The following is a 22798-nucleotide window of genomic DNA, read 5'->3' as shown; positions in this document are numbered from 1 at the left end:
AAACCAGGACTCAGGTCACTGCACCAAAGACCCAGCAGTTAACAGTTATCCCAATAGAGCTCATGGCATCCACCAACCCTTCGAAGGAAAATCATGTCGTTATTTCAAAAAGATTCTGCTTCTCTGGTTAGGCTTTTCATAAGTCTCACATTCTTAATATCAGACCTAATGGATTATACTGAGCATGTGCAGTGAGACAAGACAGCTATCTTGAAAACTATGTTTTCAGCCTAGAACCAGAGTCACTCTGAGGGTCTGGTATAGTCATTGAATGTGAGGTATTGTAAGTTCAAATCCTACCTAGAGCAGAAATATGAAGTTAAAAAATAGGGAGGGCTATTACTTCAATCTGGTTCTGCCAATTGGAGTAAGCTGAATATTGAGAAGGTGCTGAAACTATTTTTAAAAAATTATACAAGCAAACACTTGCTGGGAGGGGAAGGTGATTAGAGGAGGAAAAATAGGTGGAAATAGGAGAAGAGGGGTTGAGGGATTAGGGATGAGGCCTAGCAGGTGTGGTGGAACCCTGGAAAGGCAACAAGGGGGTAAGTAAGGGTACATCTAGACTACATGCCTCTGGTGACAGAGGCATGTAGATTAGGCTACCCATCATAGGAAAATAAAGCAGTGATTTAAATAATCGCAGCTTTATTTAAATTTAAATGGCTGCCGTGCTGAGCTGATCAGCTGTTTGTCGGCTCAGCACGGTAGTCTGGACACTCCGCGGTCGACATCAAAGGCATTTGTCGACCTCTGAGGTATGCCTCCTGGGATACGGTTTACCTGGGAGGTCGACAAATGCCTTTGATGTTGACTGCGGAGCGTCCAGACTACCACACTGAGCCGACAAAGAGCTGATCGGCTTAGCGTGGCAGCCATTTAAATTTAAATGAAGCAGCCATTATTTAAATCGCCACTTCATTTTCTTATGCCGGGTAGCCTAATCTACATGCCTCTGTCTCCAGAGGCATGTAGTCTAGATGTACCTAATGATTGGGGGCACTTGTCAGCTTCATATTTCCTTCTCGGGTGTCCCGCATGGCAGTTCACACATCACATAGCTATTGCTGCAGGCAGTATTCATCTCCATCAGGTGCTCTTTTTCATAGATTAATATTATTGAGGTGAATAGGCCACCTAACGTCTCTCAAAGTCTGCAACTTTGACGTGTGAACCCACTCTGGGAAGAAATCTGAGAATGAACTGTAACCATTCAGGAAAAATCTGCCTCTGTCAAGGTTTTTATCATGGCAAAATGCAATCTGAGTACAGCAGGTGCTTCAGAAGGCCCTGAAACTATTTTTGGAACAAAAATAAATTATGAATGTGAATGATCACTGACAGAGGGGATAACTAGGATGCAAGAGTAGGTGGATAACAGAGGAAGAAGGATTTGGTTCTGCCATGAGGGAAGATACTATGGAAAGGAAGATAAGTGGGAATGAATAGTAGGGAAGGGAAGAGGGGCTGAGTAGCTTAAATAAAAGGGGGCATGATGGGGGGGGTCTGCCCCTCAATGCTCCTTTAATGATAAGACCCAGCCCTGGGCTGAGAGCAAAGGCCACAGCTGAGGCAGATACTATCAATGAGGTCCCAGCTGGGGGCTGTATAAATAAGGGCTCCTGGAGGGAGGCAAACAGATTTGCCCTAGCTGGGGGAGCAGGAAGGACCTGGCTGCTAAGGAAGCTTGGTGGTTTCCCAAGACAGAGCAGCGCTGAGGAAAGGCAGGCAGGGCTAGGGAGCCTTACCTCACTCCCAAGTTGCATGGCCTGAAGCAAGGCTACAGAGTGGCAGCAAGGATAGGAAAGGGACAGCAGGTCCACACTCTCTTGCCAATGATGAGTGGCCATTTCAGACAAAGGTTTGCCCCTGTGGCAGGGCTAGATGAAGACTGGCAGTGGGTCGCTGAGGCAAGGAGGGGATAGAGGGGTTTCCTGGGAGGGAAGGAATGCAGAGTGCAGAGACTGATAAACACCCCTCCCAGACGCCACTTCATTTAAATTAAAATGGCATTTGTCAATCTCCCCAGTAAACCTCATCCCAGCAGGCATACCAGGGAGGTCGACCAATGCCTTTGATGTCGACTGCAGAGCGTCCAGACTACAGCGCTGAGCCGACAAACAGCTGATCAGCACAGCGCGGCAGCCATTTTAATTTAAATGAAGCAGCAATTATTTAAATCGCGGCTTCATTTGGGTATGTCTTGTAAACTAATCTACATGGATCTGACAACAGAGCCATGCAGTCTAGACATATCCTTTCTCTCAGTAGGTGTGTGAATCCTCCTTCCTGCCCACTGTGTGGTCTGAGGAACTATGCTCCTCATGCAGGCTGTGTCTACATTGGCATCCTTTTCCGGAAAAGGGATGCTAATGAGACACTTCGGAATTGCAAATCCACGAGGGATTTAAATATCCCAGTGGCATTTGTATTTACATGGCTGCTGCTTTTTTCCGGCTCGGGGTTTTTGCCAGAGAAAAGTGCCAGTGTAGACGCGATTCTCTGGAAAATAAGCCCTTTTCCGGAGGATCCCTTATTCCTATTTGAAAGTAGGAATAAGGGATCCTCCGGAAAAGGGCTTATTCCTTTTCCACTCTGCCTTTTCACTAGAATGGTCATGTGCCACCAGGGCCATCCTTAGGATTTCTGATGCTCTACGCAGACTGAGCAACTGCACCCTCCATCTCCTGTGGGAATTGGGAGGGGGGAGAGGCTGCTCAGTGTACGTGGGAGCTGTGATCAGGTCTGTGGGGGCAGGAGCAGGGAAGGCAGGCTGTTGGGGGAGTAGGCAGACTGAGCAGATCAGCTGGTTGGACCTGCAGGCTGAGTGGCAGAGCAAGTGGAAGAGGGGAGCAGCACAGCTGGTCAAAGCTGTGGACTGGGAGGCAGAGCTGGGGCTAGGGTACTGGGACGTAGAGCAGAGGGTGAGGGCCTGGGAGATTAGGGCTGCCAAAGCTGAAACTACCCACAGCTGGGTAGGCCTATCCAGCATACGGTACTACTAAATTTGGGGCACCATTTAGTGGTGTCCTACGCAGCTGCATATGCCTAAGGATGGCCGATGTACCACCTACACTTCCCATATGCTCTAACACTGAGCCCCAACAGAATTACACACTTGGAAAATTTAATAACCACTTTAGACCCATTTATAAGTCCTTCACACAGGATATCGCCAAACCTATGCTTTCCTCTAGCCATTGTTAAATCCACAGAATGCATTCATATCCAGGGGTGCTGGGACACATTTTATAGAGGGGCACTGAGAACATTCAACCAAACTGTAAACCGTATATGATGGAAACCACTTCATGCCATGGAGTGTGACGACATGCCCAGCACCTCTGCTTATATCCCTCCTCACTACTTAGAGTCTGCCTGGCAATAAAACCCCAACACACTACTACGTGTGCATCCTACACAATTCGGTAGTAAAATTATGCACACTGGAAATACAAAGTACATACACCCCTCTTTGCTTTGATCAAAGACATGGCAGGGAGAGGTGGGGTGGGATGGGTTGGGAATCAGCTCCAGATATCTTCTTAGTACAATCGCAACTCTTCCAAACCTGCCCTCGCTCCATCCCTTCCCTAAAGGCCCAACTCCATCCTCAGGCCTGCTGATGGAGGGAATGGGGAAGAAGGCAACTGCCCAGGGGCCTGATGATTCAAAAGGGCCCAGGACTTCTGGCTGCTAATTTAAGTTGCCACTGGAGGCCCAGGCAGCACTGAGGGATACCTGGGGGAGGCAAGCCCCCGCCCAGACCCATACACTCAAGGTTCCGCCCCTTTCAGGGACACAGAGCCAGCCCCCCTGCCTTGCTCAGTGACATGGCGAGTCTGTCACCCTACTGCTCAATTCACTTCTTCTTGCTGAGTTCTGTCCCCTCCCCCAAACATGTCCCAATCCCACTCCTCTCTTTCCCCTCAGTGCCTCCTGCACACTGCAGAACCGCTGATCACTGGAGGGTAGGAAGCACTGGGAGGGAGGGAAAGCAGTTGACTGGCAGGGCTGCAGGTCGAGGGGAGGCACTGCGGTGGGAGGAGTTGTCAGTGAGTGCTAAGCACCCACTAATTTGTTTCCATGGATGCTGTACGTCAACACTGGGTTCGTGGGTTTATACTCTGCTCATGTAGCAGCCTTCTTTTACAGAAGAAAAATAATTAAAAAATAAGTTTCAGTTGATTCGTGTCTTCTGATAATCAGGATTAGACTGTGTATTGATGATTATCAATAAACATTCATAAATAGATATGCATCTGTTCACACAATAGCCAAATTACTTACTAGCCTATTTTTGTTTCCACTTTCATTAAATCCAAAATAGTACGTATCTTTTATAACAAAGAAAAAAGCTGTGTGGTCAGAATAATCAAGATACAGTAATGTAAGTGACAATTTTTTTGTTCTTCTGCAATTAAGTTATGTACCAATAAACTATGATAGCTCTAGGTTCCCCGCCAGATACATAGCTTAATTATTTGAGCTAAAATAATATGCATTATCAATTTTATATTTTAATGGTATCTCAAGATTCAATAATGAAATGAGAAATGTTTTTGCTACTGGAATTGCATCCAAAGAGTTTATGAAATCATTTCCTGGAAGCACTCTAATCATAAATCCATTCAAGTCAGTAGAGGAAATAGAAGAAGATGCCACTACAGGGAAAGACAAGAATTTTATGTACATGCAATGAGATGGTCAGTTCACACATGGTCAAACTGTCTAACAATCTGACAGCAGTTAATTGCATGCTTTTAAAATTTACATGCGTAAGTGGTGATTCATGTAGATTTCTCCAAAGGCGAGCCAAGCAAGCAAATGCTGACTGATTTTGTTTAAATGCTTGAGAATAACATCCAGAGAATTACATATACTGCTTGATTGTGCATCATTGACTGCTCTCATAAAATGCACGTTGAAAGAGGAAGTTTTGTTATACAGAAATGGATTGGTAGCTCTAAGAACAAGGATGATGTTGACTTACACAGATGCTGCAAACAATATATAGTTTTAAATCTAATCTTTTAGAAATTAAGGAAACAGAATACTGTACTGAACAAAAGTGGCAATTGCTGCATTTCTTCTTTATTTTCAATCTATTTCTTGCTTTAATCTTTATTTGAAATCTTCTTTATAAAAGAGATCAGACTTCAAATTTCATGTGTCTAACACATGATTAAAGAGACAGAAAACTTGAAAGTCACCATTCTGTCTGACATGTTTGTACCTACTGTTGTTACAAGTAACATCTAACACTGTTGTTAGTGAACAAATATTCTTTGTGGGTTTTCCCCTCAGTTTTTTGATTCTGTGCATTTGACAGAACTTTGTGTAGAATCAGTTTAATAATTTTGTTGATTCTCAATGGCACTTCCTGTCTCATGAACTAGTACGAGGGCATCACACTCATGCACTGGTCCCAAGTTTTTATCATATGAGGTCTAATGGATGGGAGAGGGGGCAAAGAGGGCAACTAACCCAGGGCCTGGAGATTCAAAAGGGCCCGGAGCTCCCAGCCTCCACTACTGCAGAAGCAGTTGGAGCTCTGGGCCCTTTTAATTAACTGCTGGTGTCCCCGGTGGCATGCTTTGGGTGGCACTAAGGGCTGGTGTGTGGGGAGGGTCTAAGCGGTGCTGAGGGCTGGCTGCCCCCAGCCCTGCCCCTTCCAGCCGAGTCTCTGCCCCTTCCTGGAGCACAGAGCTGCCCCCTGTCCCTCACCTTGTCCAGAGGCTCAACAATTCTGTCAGGGATCTGAATTAGAAGTCAGAATACCTGAGGTCTATTCCTTACCTGTATCTCTGGCCTGCTCCATGACAGTGGGAAAATCACGTTGCCTCTCTGTGTCAATTTCCCCTCCCACCTCTTGGCTGCCTTGCCTATAGACCTCATGTTGAGGCCAGGACTGACTCTGTTTTTATGTCCTAGGACAATGGTGCTCTGATTTCAACTGGAGGCCTCTAGTTGTTCCCATAATACAAATAATATCAGAATGTATATTTTAAATTAGTTCAAAAAAAATTCAATTTGAGAAGCTCAAGTGTCCCTTTAAGCCTCACTTAGATACGAGGTGGTCTAGTACATCCCCATTATTAACTAATATTGTCTGAATTAACCATAATTTTTTACATTTCACCATTGTTAGCTATGATTTCCAAGTACATGAATTGTTAAAGCAGCTCTCCTAAAAGAGCACATTCCAATTAAGAGGCACACTGTATAAAAATAATTTACGAACATAAAAGGGCACCGTTCTTTCATTGCCCTAACTACTGCCTGTTGAGGAGATGGATCACGTATGCCAACCGGAGAATCCTTTCTGCTGGCGTAGGCAGTACCTACACTGAAGTGCTATAGCAGTGTTTCAAGTTACTTACACCCACAACCACTTGACCAATGTCTAAGGAAGTTGAAAGTGATACTATTTATTCACAGAATAACTTGGAGTGAATTAATATGCTTTCCATTCTAATTTCATATAATCCTCCTTATGGTTCCTTAAGTATGTACGTTATCTTAATTTAGCCTCCTTCAGAGTTTAGTAGAGCACATGAAAATACTAGGTATAAAGAACTGAGTGAATGTGAGGGAGTCAAACGGTGTTTCTACTCTGGAGCTGGAAATATACGTTTTGACTAAGCTGAGGATTCAGAAGGGATTGCACTCAGTTCCACCTCTCATGAAGCCATGGCAAGCTGCTATTTTTAGTATATCAGTTCATTCAGAGCTAGTACAGATATGTGTATTAAATCTGAAAATTTTACCACCAGCTCCAGCATAATATACTAATAAAATTGTTAGTCTTTATAGTGCCACCGGATTGCTTGTTTGTAGTACTAGCTGTGTTTGTCACCTCTTGGAAGCAGGGACCTTGTTTTCTCTTTTGTCTGTAAAGCATCATGCACATCTATGGTACTATGTACTGAAAACAACAAGCCCACAATTGCTGATTTAGGCTATGTCTAGACTGCAGGCTTCTTTCAGAAGAAGCCTTTCAGGAAGAGGTCTTCCAGAAAAACTTCTTCTGAAAGAGAGCATCCACACAACAAAAGCGCATCAAAAAAGCGATCTGCTTTTTCGAAAGATAGTGTCCACATTCATTGGACGCTATCTCACATTTAAGTTGAGATTACTATAGATGGAGTGCCACCAGGGCACCTGTGCTTTTTCCTGGAGAGCTCTTTCGGAAAAAGGCTTCTTCCTCGAGGAAAGAGGTTTACTGCTGCCAGAAAACCCCCTGCGTTCTTCCAACTTTCTGTTGAAAGAACTCAACTTCAGTGTGGACGTAAGTGTAGTTTTTCCAGAAAAACTCTGCAGTGTAGACATACCATTACTTCCCATGCTGTGAGCTTCAATATGAGGTTCATTTTAACTTAGTGGTTTTCAATTTTTTCCATTTACAGGCCCCTAAAAATTTGAATGGAAGTGCAGACTCCTTTGGAAAAATCACAGTCATAATCTGGGTTTCCAAGGGTCCACAAACCACAGTTTGGATCACTGTTTTGTGGTAATGACAACATTTTGCAGACCACATCGTTTGTGGACCCCCAAGGTCCATTGACCAGTTCAAAGCCAGTGTTCCAGCTGTATCACAGGTAATAGCTTGTTAGGCAAGGGGAGCGAGTTTATTAAAAAAGTTGTTAGCCACACAAATCCTTTCCCAACTTTGCAGGGCCAAATTCTACTTTATTTAAGATGTGAGTACAAATTTAGAACATAAGAACATAAAAACATAAGAACGGCCGTACTGGGTCAGACCAAAGGTCCTTCTAGCCCAGTATCCTGTCTACCGACAGTGGCCAGCACCAGGTGCCCCAGAGAGGGTGGACCGAAGACAATAATCAAGCGATTTGTCTCCTGCCATCTCTCTCCAGCCTCTGACAAACAGAGGCCAAGGACACCATTTTATCCCCTGGCTAATAGCCTTTTATGGACCTAACCTCCATGAAATTATCTAGCTTCTCTTTAAACTCTATTATAGTCCTAGCCTTCACAGCCTCCTCTGGCAAAGAGTTCCACAGGTTGACTACACGCTGTGTGAAGAAGAACTTTCTTGTATTCGTTTTAAACCTGCTTGCCATTAATTTCATCTGGTGTCCTCTAGTTCTTCTATTTAGGGAACTAATACATAACTTTTCTTTATCGGCCCTCTCCACACCACTCATGATTTTATAGACCTCTATCAGATCCCCCCTCAGTCTCCTTTTTTCTAAACTGAAAAGTCCCAGTCGCTTTAACCTCTCCTCATATGGGACCCGTTCCAAACCCCTAATCATTTTAGTTGCCCTTTTCTGAACCCTTTCCAAGGCCAAAATATCTTTTTTGAGGTGAGGAGACCACATCTGTACACAGTATTCAAGATGTGGGCGTACCATAGTTTTATACAGGGGCAGTAAGATATTCTGTGTCTTATTTTCTATCCCTTTCCTAATAATTCCTAGCATCCTATTTGCCTTTTTGAACGCCGCTGCACACTGCGTGGAAGTTTTCAGAGAACTATCCATGATAACTCCAAGATCCCTTTCCTGATTTGTCGTAGCCAAATTAGCCCCCATCATACTGTACGTATAGTTGGGGTTATTTTTCCCAATGTGCATTACTTTACACTTATCCACATTAAATTTCATTTGCCATTTTGCTGCCCAATCACTGAGTTTGGTGATTTATAGTGCATTGGCTTTAGATGAGTTACTGTGACTTTACACTGGTATCACAGAACAGACATTAGCCCTATATTTCGATAATTTTTTAAGTTTGTCCAAAAGAGATAGCTTTTTAAGATGACTGAAAAGATCAAAGCATGAGGAAACAGACACTATCTACTCACTTTGGCTACATCTACACTGCATGATTATTTTAGAATAAGCTATTCTGGAAGAAATACTCCAAAATAGCTTATTTCAAAATAGCACGTCTACACTACAAGGAAGCCTGGAAATTAGCCCGAGGCAGGCTCCTCTGATGTGGATGCACTACTTCAATTTAGAGCCCCAGGAAGCACTGGGGAGTAATTACTCTGAATGGCCTCAGAGGGGAGCTATTTCGAAATAGCAGCAGTAGAGGGTCCACATGACTGCTATTCTGAAATAGCTTTATTCCTCATGCACTGAAGCTTCCAAATGCCAAAATAAGCCTCCCGTTATTTTGAAATAATTTCAAAATAATGAACTATATGTATAGACACTCGCATAGTTATTTTGGAATAATGGACATTATTCCGAAATAATGCTGCTGTGTAGACATACCCTTTGGGTGCTGCAGCATGCAAAGTTGGGTGGCACATACTGTAAATGATCATGTGGCTTTAAAGCTTGTCCCAAATCTCTATGATAAGATTTTAAAAAGTAACTATAGTGAGGCTCTTACACCCATTTTAGACTCATAAATAAGTAGCCTGATACTCCCTTTTCAAAATCTTAGACCTTAATGCACTAATACTAATCACGCAGGGTGTGTCTAAACTACATGGCTCCATCAATGGAGCCATGTAGATTAGGCTGATGGGCAAAGGGAAATGAAGACGCAATTTAAATAATCGCTGCTTCATTTAAATTTAAATGGCTGCCGTACTGAGCTGACAAATAGCTGATCAGCTGTTTGTCGGCTCAGTGCGCTAGTCTGGACACTCCCGCACCAACCTGAAAGCCCTTTATCGACCTCCCTGTTATGCCTCATAGGATGAGGTTTACTGGGGAGGTCGATAAAGGGCTTTCATGTCAGCAGGGGAGCGTCCAGACTGGCCTGATCTGCCGACAAACAGCTGATTGGCAGAGCGGGGCAGCCATTTAAATTTAAATGAAGCTGCGATTATTTAAATCGCAGCTTCATTTCCCTTTGCCGAACAAACAAATCTACATGGCTTCATCAACGGAGCCATGTAGTTTAGACGTACCCTCAGAGGGCATGTCTACACTGAGAAGTTATTTTGAAATAACTCCCCTTACTTCGAAATAAGTAGGTTAGCATCTACACTACCAAGTACTTTATTTCAAAATAAGGGACTGGTTACTTCGAAATAATAACTACTGCTTTCTTGGGGTGTGTTACACTGCACCTGTTGCTCAAAATAAGCTACATAATTTGACGTTTGCAAATTGCGTAGTTTAATTCGAGTCAATTTTGAAATAGCTTATTTTGTAATTTGGTGCTGTCTACACAGTGCCACATTTCAAAATAACCCACTATTCTGAAACGTCCCTTAATCCTCATGGAACGAGGTTTACAGGGATGTCAGAATAGCGAGCCTGTTATATTTCGAAATAACGGGTGTGCTGTTAAGATGTGGGATAGCTATTTTGGGATACCAGAGGTATCCCAAAATAGCACCACAGTGTAGATGTAGCTTTGGGGAATGAGCTTATTTCAAAATAGTTATTTCAGGAGTTACTACTTAGAAATAAGTTATTTCAAAATAAATTTCCCACTGTAGACATAGCCTCAGTTTATAAAGGAAATAATATAGATAAACTGTAATAAAATGTTAAGGAAGATTTTAGAGTAAGATAGAAACCTTCTTTTGTTTCTACTGGCCTATTAAAAGTACCTGCCACAAGGTATAACTTTAACTTACTTCTTTTATAAATGAATGTAGAATCAATTGCTAAAATGTGCAGCCTATAATCTCCCAGGCATGCATGTCTATAGAAGCAACAGATATTGATTGGAAGAGAGCTATACGGTTAAAACTTTAGACCTGACCACCCTCCAATTAGCTTTAAAACAGATCTAAATTATAGACAATATTATTGCAGTCACCCATCAAATTAATCAGGCAAAGTGAAATAGAAAGAGCTGCTGAGAGATCCATAAATCCATGGCTGCTTCTATAAAGAAGTTCTATGCTATCAGCTCCGCTTGATGCTATAAAGGATTACTTAGTTGCCCATCAGAATATCTGAGTAGCTCTTTTGTGTCTGGCATGGAAGTCCTGTGCTCTCAGTCTCCTCCATCCACAGAAAGATGCTTATCTCCTGCCATCAAAGTCTACGTAATTGCCAAGTTGCTACTAACTTGTGAATGGTAGATCTCCCGGCACCTATATAAAATTTCATATAGCCTCAAAGTTGGACCACCATACCTGTGCTTCATTGCACTGTCTGCCTTGTAATCAGGGGAGATACCAGCCTGCAAGGGTGCCTGGGCAAGGTGAGGGCCCCCTCCGTGCACTCAGGAGGGGTGTGGCATTGGGCAAAGGGGTGGGTCCAGGAGCAGCCAGCTGCGGCATAACCCCCCAGTCCTCAGCCCTACACAGAGCGCACATTGCAGAACTCCAGTGACAAGTTAAAGGGCCCAGGACCCCAACTGCTTCCACTGATGTAGTAGTAGCGGCAGCAGCCGAGAGCCCCAGGCCCCTTTGAATGACTGGTCCCCAGGACAACTGCCCCATTTGCCCCCCCCCATTGATGGGTCAGCCTATAACCCTGGGTGCCTCACAATGCTTTGCTGTAGTAATTCCCAACTGGGGCTGCTCATATACAGCATAACATCATGCAGGCTACACCCTGACTCTCTGGCTGTGTCTAGACTGCATCCCTTTTCCGTAAAAGGCATGCAAATTAGACATATCACAATTGCAAATGAAGCGGGTATTTAAATCTCCCCCAGGGTATGTCTACACTAGAAAGTTAGTTCGAACTAACGGACGTTGGTTCGAACTAACTTTCCTATGCGCTACACTAGCGCTTCGCTAGTTCGAATTTGAATCGAACTAGCGGAGCGCTTAGTTCGAACTAGGTAAACCTCATTTTACGAGGACTAACGCCTAGTTCGAACTAGCTAGTTCGAACTAAGGGCTGTGTAGCCCTTTAGTTCGAACTAGTGGGAGGCTAGCCCTCCCCAGGTTTCCCTGGTGGCCACTCTGGCCAACACCAGGGAAACTCTATGCCCCCCTCCCGGCCCCGGACCCCTTAAAGGGGCACGGGCTGGCTACGGTGCCCGTGCCAGGTGCAAGCCTGCCAGCACCCAGCTAGCAGACCCTGCACCTGGCACGGCACAGAGCCACCCACCCGATGCCCCCCAGCCCACCCCCTCTTGCCGGGACCAGGCTGGCGGCTCCCGGGAGCTTGCCCTGGACCGCAAGAGGCGGGCACCTTCCTGGGCTAGTGCGGACATCGTGGACCTCGTCCACGATCTCCGCACTAGGCACAGGAAAGTGGCCGTCTAGGGCAGGAGAGCTGCCAGCCTGGCCACCCAGGACCAGGTGTGCATGAAAATCAAGGGGGTCCACTGAGACCCCCGACACTGAGCCCTGAGCTTACAATGGCCGTCCTGGGTCAGACCAAAGGTCCATCTAGCCCAGTAGCCTGTCTGCCCACAGCGGCCAACCCTAGGGACCCTGGAGGGGATGGACCGAAGACAATGACCAAGCCATTTGTCTCGTGCCATCCCTCTCCAGCCTTCCACAAACTTTGGGCAGGGACACCACTCCTACCCCCTGGCTAATAGGACTCCATGGACCCAACCTCCATGACTTGATCTCACTTCCCTTTAAACTCTGTTCTAGTTGTAGCCTTCACAGCCTCCTGCAGCAAGGAGTTCCACAGGTTAACTATTTGCTTTGTCAAGAACAACTTTCTCTTACTAGTTTCAAGCCTGCTACCCATTCCTTTCCTTTGGTGTCCTCTAGTCCTTCTTTATGGGAACTCAGGAAGAACTTTTCTGAATGCACCCTCTCCACCCAACCCCTGCTTTTAGAGACCTCTATCCTGTCCCCCCTCTGTCTCCTCTGTTCTAAGCTGAACAGTCCCAGTCTCTGTAGCCTCTCTTCATCTGGGACCTGTTCCCAACCCCTGATCATGTTAGTTGCCCTCCCCTCTCCCAGCCTTTCTCTTCCCCTCTCCCACCTCCTTTTCCCAGTCTCCCCCAGTTTTGTTCAATAAAGACAGAGTCAATGTTGGAAGAAACGTTATCTTTATTTTGTACATCAATAAGAAGGGGGGCTAGGGAAGGGTAAGTGGAAGGAGGTGAGGGAGGAATGGGGTACGAGCCCCCGATGGGGAGGACTGGGCTGGCTCTGCGGGCTTCTGGGGGTGGAAGCTCTCCTGCAGCCCCCCAATTACTCCCTCTCCCCAGATGGCAGCCTGCGGCAAGTGCAGCCGGGTTGGTGGCCGAGTGGTGTGATGTGCCCAGTGTGGGCACTCAGGGCACTCCAAGCCAGAACTTCTTTGCAAGCGGGGCACCCCTTAGAACTGTGTGTCCGGGGTGGGGGTCGGGACCCTTTAAGCGCAGCCCTCGGCTAGCCTGAGACAGCATCTCCATGCTCTAAGTCCTCCTTTTATGCCCTGCCGGCACTGCTTCCGGCCATCATTAAGCCCTGTTCAGAGTCCACTCAATGTGGACTTGCTAGTTCGAACTAGCAAAATGCTAGTTCGAACTAGTTTTTAGTTCTAGATGCGTTAGTTCGAACTTGCTTAGTTCGAATTAACTAATTCGAACTAAGTTAGTTCGAACTAGCGCTGTAGTGTAGACGTACCCCCACTTCATTAGCATAAAAATGGTGGGGGTTTTTTTTCTGGCTCAGAGCTTTGCCAGAAAAAAGCGCCAGTCTAGACGCGGATCTTTCGGAAAATAAAGCCTTTTCCGAAAGATCCCTTATCCCAAAGGGCTGTTTCTTTCATCTTTGTAGGTGAATGAGAGATAGGGAGAGAGATACTTGAAGTTTTTTGCCCCTTTCTTTTTCAGTCCAAGTAACCTTTGAGGTGGATTCTTCTGAGGGTTATCCCTCAGAGCAAAGTTTATTCAAACAGTATGGAAGACTACATGGACTATAGTGATAGGATGATCCATGTTCTTCCTTCTCACCCATTATGCTGAAATACAAATTTGCTTTCGAGTCCTGCCATCTCCTCTTCTTGTTATCTTGAGGACACAGTTTACTACTTATATGTAAAATGAGGTAAACACATATTTCTTTGTTCAAGATACTTCTGTCTGTAGAGCACAGTGTGGTGTTAGCACATCTTCAAAACATCACACAGGGGGATTTCATTACTTTACATAAAATGGTGCTACCTACAATTCACCACAATATATTGATCAGCAAGCTATGAGATTTCAAATGATACCTCATCAGGTAGATTATTACAATCTGTGAATACAGAGATGCTTTCAGTCACATCTGCCTATAAAGAGAGTCGCACAAAACGTCAGTGTAGACACTATGGGTGTGTCTAGACTACATGCCTCCGTCGACGGAGGCATGTAGATTAGACAGATCGGCAGAGGGAAATGAAGCCGCGATTAAAATAATCGCGGCTTCATTTAAATTTAAATGGCTGCCCCGCTCTGCCGATCAGCTGTTTGTCGGCAGATCGGGGCAGTCTGGACGCGCCGCGTCGACAAAGAAGCCTTTCTTGATCGGCACAGGCAAACCTGGTTTCACGAGGCATACCTGTGCCGATCAAGAAAGGCTTCTTTGTCGACGCGGCGCGTCCAGACTGCCCCGATCTGCCGACAAACAGCTGATTGGCAGAGCGGGGCAGCCATTTAAATTTAAATGAAGCCGCGATTATTTTAATCGCGGCTTCATTTCCCTCTGCCGATCTGTCTAATCTACATGCCTCCGTCGACGGAGGCATGTAGTCTAGACACACCCTATCTATTATTACAGGAGGGGTTCTCCTCTCAGTGCAGGTAACCTACCTCCTAAGAGGTGGTAACTAAGCTGAAGGAAGAATTCTTCCATCAACTAAATGCTATCTATATGGGGCCCAGGTTTGCTTACCTGTGTCTCTCAGGACAGGATTATTCACACACCTGAATGATATATCTGGATCAATCTAATTTTTTAGTGTAGACCAGGCATTATGCTAAAGATTGTATAGGAATAATTCTGCTCATGATTACACTTGTGCAACACCACTATCCATGAGTTATAGCTGTGCAATCCCCCTAAAGCCAATAAGGGTACAAAGATTTATAGCATATCTATATATCTATGGGTACGTCTACACTGCTTCCCTAGTTCGGACTAGGGATGCAAATGGAGACGACCGAAGTAGTTAATGAAGCGGGGATTTAAATATCCTGCGCTTCATTAATATGATCTCGCCGGTGCGCTAGTTTGAATCATAGCTGATTTGAACCAGGAAGTGCGCGCCGGGACGCGTTAGTTCAGACTAAAGCCCTTAGTCCGAACTAACGTTACTCCTAATTTTTTGACACCATCACACCATCAAGAGAGCTAGAACTCACCAACTTGCCTGACATTAGACAAGGTAAGTAGCCCACCATCCAGACCCTTTCTCTCCCCCCACTCAACCCTTGACCACAATGCCAGAGAGAGGAGGGAGAAAGTTCTGCAAGGCGGGGGGGGCGGGGGGGGGGGGAGAGAGACCCTTACTGGCTGGGAGAAAGGGGCTTGGGAAGAGAGAAGTCCCTTGCTCGCCATGTTCTGGGGGATAGAGAAAAGACCCTGTTGGCTGGGGTGGCTGGAAGGGAAAGAAGGCCCCTGTCAGCCTGGGTAATCTGAGGGGAGATAAAGGGAGGGGAAGGCCCCTGCTGGCTGGGGGTGTGTGTGAGAGAAAGCTCCACTGGATAGGACCCCTCACCCTGGGCCCCTCCTCCAACCCTCATTCTTGCATTCCTCCATATGCCCAGCCCCCTGTTCTGAGCCCCTCCCTCAACTCCCCACCCCAACTCTGGATGCCCCCATGCCTCCAGCCCTGTCCCCCCCACATCTTCAAGGTCCTACCCTCACTCCTGCACCCTTCTTCCCCCCAACAGACCCCTGCCCTGAATGATTCAGGCAACACCAGGTAAAATTTGTTCCTGCAACTGGAACTGCTGATGTGTGAGGAAGGACAGAATCTTGTTTACTCTCTCACCTTGCATGCTGTGTAGGGCTAATAGGTGTGTATATCTATATCTATATCTATACATACCAACATCTTTTGCTTCTCCTCACCCTCCTTATTCAGGTAGATAGAAATTATTTTAAATACATGGTAAAAATCAGATCTGTTAAGTAAACAGGTGCCATTTTATACAGTGATTTTTTGAGCAGAACTCCATTTTAATTTTTCTGACCCAGTGCATGCATCTAATTAAAAAGCTGGCTTTTCAAAAATTTTGTGCTTAACCAGCATGCATCCGGTAATTACTCAGGCAGATGTGGATTAGTCGAAAAAACTATTTACATTTCTTTTGTGTTTTGCATATAGTGGTAGAAGCTATTTAAATAGAGGCATTTAATTGTTTTTCAAAGGAAGAACAAAATAAATTCAGAGAGAATCTAAAGATCCTGATTATTTGCTGATCTGGTAAACATGAAAACTGCAGATTAAAGCTAAGTAAAGCAATAAAAAAGAACATATATTGCAAAGCTGCAGTGAGCAGGCACACAGTCTGCCTAGTTAGACAGTTTTTTCACTTGAAGAATCTAATAGAATAAAATGGATGATAAAACTGCCACTTTACAAAAATACCATGAATTTTAAACAAAAAGTGATGAATAATTAGTAAGAGAGACCTGATAAAATGGAAAACAGGCCCCCGTTTCTAAGGAAGCTTTTTATTTACCAGTTAAATAAGCCCATTTTGCCTAGGCTTTCCTTACAGGAAGTACTTTATCATAATAAAAAACCTGGCACAAGTGAACTGCATGACAGGACATCAGTGAATCTGAAGAGCAAGGCAAAAATTTATCCATTTACACAGCTATTCAGGATCACTTGAATACATGTTACTGCATGTGAAGGCTATTGTAAAAATAAACATGTTTTTATTGCAAAAAAAATTATCAAAACTTAAAAACACGTTTGTTTCTGCATGTGCACCATTTTATTTCTGAACACGCAGCATCACATTTATCAAGGTAATGGCTCCCAGGAGGGTAAAAGTAGCCCAGACAGCCTCCCAGCTGCCTAAAGGCTTAACTGTATGACAGAGCATAAGGTAAGTACAAAGCAGCCATTGTAACTGCCTGTGAAGCCTGGCAAGGAGCCAGATGTCACCAATGGAAGAATATCTTCAACAGTCTTGCTAACTGTGCTTTACTGCAACCGCTAATTCTCAGCACAAACAGTTGGGAAGAAAGGCAAGCAAAAAGACAAGAGAAAATATATTGAACCTTTAAAAAGAAGCTATGGTACCATGCCAGATGTCTCTGTAGTTTGTTATATATTTAGATTTTATATATTTATATATAAACACTGACCATTTTTAGCAAGTACAATTTTTTCTAGTGCCCTAAAATGAATAATGGACTGATTCTGCCCATGTTATGCACACTGAATACTTTACTTCATGAGGAATTAATACTCACTGCCCAATGATTACTCACAAATTAAACTAGTACTCGGCATACATAATAGTGGTTGAATTTAGTCCCAAATTATTATTGAGCAAACTAAATGACATTTTGACATAACCTGTAAAATTAAGCGTTATGAACAACAGAGATTAAAATAATTGCAGTTATTTCATATTATTAACCTACAGTTAAAATGTTCATCCCGATTATAATAGTATTACCCAATTTAAATATTAGAAATATTCCTGGAAAAAATATCTCTGGTACAGTAATGAACTAGACAATATACTTAGCAATAATTTATTAAATTCAACTGATTGACTAAAATTCTACCTATCTATATAATTTGTTATACAATGCCCATCACCATGGCACCTGACTGCTTGAGTTAAAAGTTCAACAAAGACAATGGCACTGACTTCAGTGGTTTTTGGGTCAGCTCTTTAGTTTGCTTAATTATCTAAGGGTGTATCTACACTGCACTGTAGCTTAAAATAAGATATGCAATTTGAGCTACGCGGGGCTCAACACATGGCCCACAGGTGGGATCCTTTGAACATGGCCTCCACTGGGAACAGACTCCACAACAAGGAGGCATCTCCCAGGCGGGGTGAGCATTGAAAGACACAAGCGGACAGACTGGCTAGAGCAGATGGGTACAAGGTGTCAGCACTTCTAGCCCCCAGGCAGGAGGTGGTGGGAGTGCTGGGACATTGTGGGAAGCGCTTTGTATTCATGCCCATCAGTGTGAAAGAATCTATTTGCATATATATTTGCATGTATATGCAACCACACTTAAGTTGTGGTCCTCAGCATGTGCTGTAAGTATCATTGTGGCCCATGGGGCTTCCAAAGATGAATAGCCCTGGTCTAGATAATAGCTGGTCCTGCAGGGGACTGGACTAGATACCCTCTCAATGTTCATTCCCATTCTAGTATTCTCTGAAAAATTGCCTGGTAGTCAACAATTCTCACTGACTTCAAAGTCTGCCAGTTGAATTCAATGAGAGTGGACAATGACTGGCACCTCCAAAAATCAGGCCATTTAGTTCACAACCAAAACATGTCTTTGGAGCATGACTCTAGGTGGCCAAGTCTGAAAATGCTGGCCTCATTGTACACCTTAGTGTGCTCAGGACACCAAAATATAGTATATCCAAAATGCCCCGTCATGCGGGATGTCTGTGATTTGAATTGTTCCACCTTGGCCCTTAAAATGTCAGCTATTAAGTCTCTCCTCAGCTGGAATCTCTGAATCAGGCCAGACACCTTATGTTCTTAATACTGACAGTTTTAATGAACTCAGTATGCTTATCTGTCTCTTCATCCCAGACATTAACAAGTCTCTGCTGTCTTGCTGAGACCAGAATTGTCTGAAAGATTGTCTCTCATACAAAGCTAGCACTGCATTATGTTGCTGTTCAGACACCACGTTGCACAAAATTGTGCAGACTGTTTATAAGAAAACAGTAAAATGTATCCTGGTATATATATCATTTCACCCATGAAAATTCCACAAGGAAATTTATAGGCCTGAGTATAAGACATGCATACCAAACACTGACAAAAGGAAACTGTTTTCAGGGTGTCTGAAATGTTATTTTTGTCTTGTTTGTCTCAAAGTTTAATTTTTAGAAAAAATGAAAAAAAATGAACTATGAGTCAGATCCAACACAAATTTGTACTTAAAAACCCTTCTGCATATGGCAAGAGCTAAGAAGCAAGCTGAGTTACTAGAATTGTTAAAAAATAGAACAGAGCTTGTTACAGATCTCAATCTGAAGATCTCAATCTACCAAAATACCTCAGAGCTGGACTATTATACATTTATTTTTCTTTAAAGAATACAACTACTCTATGACAATCTTCACCTAAAAGAATTTGTTTTATTTGAAATAAAACATTTAAGTTATACAGTGATTTACAGACATGAATCTAAACACATTGGTTCTCGGAATGGCTTACTATACAAGACAGACAAGAGAAACAAAGACTTTGCACAAAATAATTGTTTGGGAAGGGGAAGAAGTAGGGAATTAATGGGGAGGAGAAAATGTATAGTGGGACAAACTCCTAGAGGAAGTAGGTTTTATAGGAGGCATTTGAAGGAGCAGAAAGAACATATTTGGCAAGTTTAGTCTGCATATTTCCTATTCATAGACATCTTTTTATAGGAGAATGTTCTCCATATAAGGTCAAGTCTAGACATCAGAAACAAGAGCAGCATCTTTTGTAAATGGGGGGTGAGCTATTCTAGCATGCCACTGTTATTTCATTTATAGCATTTTTAGTTTTATATAAAAGAGGTCTGGTTTTCCTCTTATTTAAACTTGGTAAATCAGAATTAACTTCACTAAAGTAAATGGATTTACACTAACATAATGTAAGTATATTATAGCTGAAATCAGAATTAGATTCAATGCCTTATTTCCACTACAATATCTGACTTTGTTATTTTCTCCCTCTGAAACATTAAAAATAAAGGGAGCTAATGTATCTCCTTTCTCTGATTCACTTTCTAATTGTTGAAAACATTGTTTGGCCTCCCTCAGACCTATCATTAATAAATGCAACATGAGTGTGGAATTTGTAAGTAGTTAGCTATCAAATAAAAAATCACACGGAAACAAGTTTTCAGAGGGGTACTCATGTTTGTCTGTTTCAACAAAAACAATGAGGAGTCCCGTGGCATCTTAGAGACTAACAAATTTATTTGGGCCTTAGCTTTTGTGGGCTTAAGCTTTCGTGGAATCCAGTTTGTTAGATGCTGGAGAAGTGGGTATCAGCCCATGAAAACTTGTACCCAAATAAATGTATTAGTTTTTAAGGTGCCACAGGACTCCTTGATGTTTTCACATAAAAGCAGGTATAGGTGAATATGCATTCCAATAATGCCCAGCTATCACCCTCCATAACTTTGTTTAAAAAACACTAAATCCACAAACACACAAACAAGCTACTTCTTGGCATGTTCCTCCATCACCCAACATGCATGTATAGAAATTCTCCAAAAAGGGACATATTTTTGGAGTTTAATGTATCCACCCTACAGAGCCACATATACCATTTATCATTTGAAAGCGTATTTTATGTATGATTAGATGAGGTATGAAGTGGAGTTGATAAGTGGTGCCATAAGCCTGTAGGCAAAGTTCCAGAATTATTTTTGCAAAGTTCCAGAAACACTGCAAGATGCCTCTGACTTTAGTTTTTACTGGCAAGCTAATTTTAACACAAGATTTGCATGGGTAAGTACTTCCCGCCCCCCAGAAACGATGGAGCGTTGACTGTGTGGCAGAAATGGTGAATATCAACACTTTGCATAAACAAACTTGAAATATTTTTGCATTGCATATTCTTAATTGTCAAAGTATATCAGAAGTGATTACAATAGTTTTTTCTATTTTCAATTGTTAATGAGATCCCTATCACAGTGCAGACTATGCACCAATAGCAGTAGATTGCATGCCTGCAGTTTGTATTGCACAGTGGGTAGATAAATTTATTCAAATTTCTAATATAGCATAGTGTAGCATCTAGTCTGCCTGGTAGAAGGTTTTAATTTGTAACTGTCTATGCATGATGTTCTAGAAACTAGCTTATAAATTCAGTGACAAGTACAGATTAGTAAAAGAAATGACAACACACAGTTTCATATTATGAATATGCAAAAGCTATGAGAGGAAAGAAATGGCCCAAGAAGAAGCAGTGAAGACAAAGTCCGCAAACAAGTTCTTGCCTCTAAGGCTGTGTCCAGACTCAGGGGTTTTTTCGAAAAAAGTAGCCTTTTTTCGAAAAAACTTCACCTGTGTCTAGACTGCAGCAACGTTCTTTCGAAATTAAATCGAAAGAACGCGGCTTTTCTTTCGACGGCGGTAAACCTAATTTCATGAGGAAGAACGCCTTTTTTTGAAAGTGCTCTTTCGAAAAAAGGCGTTCTTGAATGCAAACAGTGGTTTTTCGAAAAAGAGCATCCAGACTGCCTGGGTGCTCTCTTTCGAAAAAGCGGCTTGCTTTTTCGAAAGTTCCGCTTGCAGTCTACACGTTCTTTTTCAAAAGAGGCTCTTTCGAAAGAGGCTTGCAGTCTAGACATAGCCTAAATGAAGAGGGATGAAGAGCATCTTACAGCTCCTACCAACTATGTCATTAATTACTGTAATTAACGAACCCATTTGATCCTGAATCACATCCAGAGGTGCTTATCCACCTATGTACTGGACTGCACATAATACCAGATGTACAAGAGTCTTTACTGAAAACAGCAGGTGTTGGTGAAGAACAAGTGGAAAGAGTTGAGAGAAGTGTACTTGACTTTGATGGGACACAGGTTCTTCAGCTCAGTCAATAAATCTAACATTATAACATTTGCCAACATGACGAAGAAGTCTAAATATAAAGTCTGCCAAGGGAAGGAAAATCACAGCTATCAGTCCAGAAACTGTTTTCTACAGAGCTCTGTTCTTAAAAAGAGGTGATGTTTCAATAGTAACCTTTCTTAGTTACCTGGTGGAACCCATACCTACATCTATCTGCCATGGAACAATGAGAACAGACAAAGCTAAAACAGGACATTGGTTGGAAGATCAAGCTGAAAGAAACCATGAATTAAGACCATGCAACAAAGAAATGACCATGTTTATCAGGGGTGTCACTGTTGTTAAACAAATGATGACCGGAGATAAAATTGCATATCATCTCCATGAACTGGCTGCTGAGTACTTAAGACAAGTCCTAAAAGGATTTGACAAAGCTAATTCTATAATCAAAGTCTTTGACAGATACAACAACAGCATCTCAGTGAAAACTGCATAAACACAGTGCCAGACAGGATAATTCTGAATGCAATAAATTTCAGGTGATTAGGGGACATGCTGTACCTTCATGGAAAATGTTGCATCCAAAAAGAACAAAAGGAGGCATGTTAGTCTGTATTTGCAAAAACAATGAGGAGTTCTGTGGCACCTTAAAGACTAAGGGTACGTCTACATTAGCCCCCTCGTTTGAACTAGAGAGGGTAATGAGGACGACCAAAATTGCTAATGAAGCACAGAATTTAAACCTCATTCCACGAGGAGTAACAGTTAATTCGAACTATGGGGTTTATCTCAGAATCCCACTTCTCTGCTGCTGCGTGTAGATGTGAGCAGTTACTTCGGGCTAGTCAGTTTCCAAAATGGTGATCGGCTGGGAATATGCTAATTGCTTCATTAGCAATTTCGGTCACCCTCATTAGCCTCCCTAGTTCAAACTAGGGGGCTAGTGTAGAAGTACCCTAACAGATTTATTTGGTCTCTACCCATGAAAGCTTATGACCATATAAATCTGTTAATATTTAAGGTGCCACAGGACTCTTAGTTATCCAAGAAGCAGTCATTTGTAAAATTCCTCTGTGAATTTATGGTTCAAAGTGCACCTGTGAGTGTAGGAGCATACCCAATACCAACACTCTTTCTTGGTGGTGATGAAATCCATCAGTATAAGAGGTGTTGAAAAAGCCCAAGATTTGTACAATATTAAGAAGCAAGTGCACACAAGGATGTT

The 22798-nt window shown here is 43.1% G+C and overlaps 1 protein-coding gene across 18 annotated transcripts in view; it reads right to left on the bottom strand.

Moving 5' to 3' along the window:
• Positions 1 to 22798, bottom strand: part of MAGI2 (membrane associated guanylate kinase, WW and PDZ domain containing 2) — a 1124289-nt gene that overhangs the window by 183048 nt on the left and 918443 nt on the right. The gene's annotated exons all lie outside the window — the stretch shown is intronic.

The sequence above is a fragment of the Pelodiscus sinensis genome, chromosome 1 (assembly GCF_052426305.1).
Source record: "Pelodiscus sinensis isolate ZL-2025 chromosome 1, ASM5242630v1, whole genome shotgun sequence".
Classification (NCBI taxonomy): Eukaryota; Metazoa; Chordata; order Testudines; family Trionychidae; genus Pelodiscus; species Pelodiscus sinensis.
The sequence above is the reverse complement of the archived record's forward strand: the minus strand, read 5'-3'. Positions and strand labels throughout refer to the sequence as shown.